Source organism: Austrofundulus limnaeus, unplaced genomic scaffold (assembly GCF_001266775.1).
Source record: "Austrofundulus limnaeus strain Quisiro unplaced genomic scaffold, Austrofundulus_limnaeus-1.0 Scaffold723, whole genome shotgun sequence".
In the NCBI taxonomy this organism is placed as follows: domain Eukaryota; kingdom Metazoa; phylum Chordata; class Actinopteri; order Cyprinodontiformes; family Rivulidae; genus Austrofundulus; species Austrofundulus limnaeus.
In genome coordinates, this window is record NW_013953125.1 from 58,000 (window position 1) to 59,384 (window position 1,385).

The 1,385-nt window shown below is 38.6% G+C and overlaps 1 long non-coding RNA gene across 1 annotated transcript; it reads left to right on the top strand.

Annotated features, from left to right (window-relative positions):
* The first annotated feature begins 318 nt into the window (after window positions 1–318).
* On the top strand, window positions 319–1,381 carry LOC106532152 (uncharacterized). Its single transcript, XR_001312031.1, has 4 exons — window positions 319–426; window positions 595–637; window positions 840–895; window positions 1,070–1,381. It is a non-coding gene; the product is annotated as an uncharacterized LOC106532152 (long non-coding RNA).
* The last annotated feature ends 4 nt before the right edge of the window (window positions 1,382–1,385 follow it).

A 1,385-nucleotide genomic window follows, 5' to 3' on the forward strand; every position in this document is an offset into this window, starting at 1 on the left:
AATAATTAGATTGAGTTTCTGCCACAGTTTATTTTGTCATTTGTGTTTTATTGTAAAATTGGTCTTAAATTTGATTTCACCTGGCATTAAAAAGTTTAAAACTGACTGCTAAGAATGTTTTTTTTTTTTTTTTTTTTTTTGCTATATTTGACAAAATAGCAGTTAGATATGGATAAAAACAATTTGTCTTTTAGCAATATTTGAATACTTCAACCACAAATAATTAGATTGAGTTTCTGCCACAGTTTATTTTGTCATTTGTGTTTTATTGTAAAATTGGTCTTAAATTTGATTTCACCTGGCATTAAAAAGTCTTAAATTTAACTTGCGTTAAACTGTAGGAACCTGGAAGTTGACTAATATTTCTGTTTTCCAGGTGTTGGGCGTCACTTCGGCTGCTTTAACGTACCAGTAAAGACCCTGCAGGTGAATTAGCTGAATGATGTAATAACTGACACGTTCTGGCTGTGATGACAAACTTGCCCTCACTGAGACAAAGCTTGATTGAGACATTATTTTTACTGAGCCATCACTGTTAGAAAATAAATAGTTTTAATTTTGAACAAACACTAAAGGTGATATTAACCCTTTCAGGTGATGTCTGCGGTGTTTGAACCACCTGGAAGTGATTGATCAGGTAATTATCTCAGATGAGGGATAACTTGAAGCATGCTATCCTAAGGATCTGAGCTCTTGTAGCTTCTGGTTCTCCAAATGCGTGCGAGATGATTGGGTGGTCTTTGACTGCTGAGGTCACTGTACCACCAGCAGCCACTCAGCTGCCCTACAGTTGTGTAACTGTTGTGTAACTGTTGTGTAATTGAGTGTGTTCTCGTTAGGCTCGACGTGTTCCTGTGGGTTCTGTGCGTGAAGGAGCTGCAGGTTGACTCAGACGGTACGTCTGCTGACAGCTCACTGCACTCTGCTGCTGCTGATCCATGATGACATCATTTTAACATGTGGACTGCTGGATGAAATATGCGGATATGGGACTGAGATCACCATGTTAAATGTGACTGAAACACCTTCACAGGTTCAGATTAAAACTAAAGGTTTTTATTTTCTTCAGGTGTCCAGACAGCTGCTGAGACTGGACCGGTGTGAAGAAGACGGATCAACGTGAATTTAAATGGACAAATGAAGCTTTTCTAAAGCACTGAAGCTTTGAAAAAGGCTTCATTACTTGAAGCTTTAAAACACAGTTCTCTTTGGCTCCACCCTGTGGCCAAATGTATGAAGAGCTGCTTCAAACACAAAGTGAAGCTTCATGAGTTGACACCAGTGAAACCCATTTACACCTGTGGCAGAAAGTAATTTACAACTACTTGAATAGCTGTAGTCCTGTTCTTATGAGAACAGAATAAAAGCAGACACACAGACAGGAG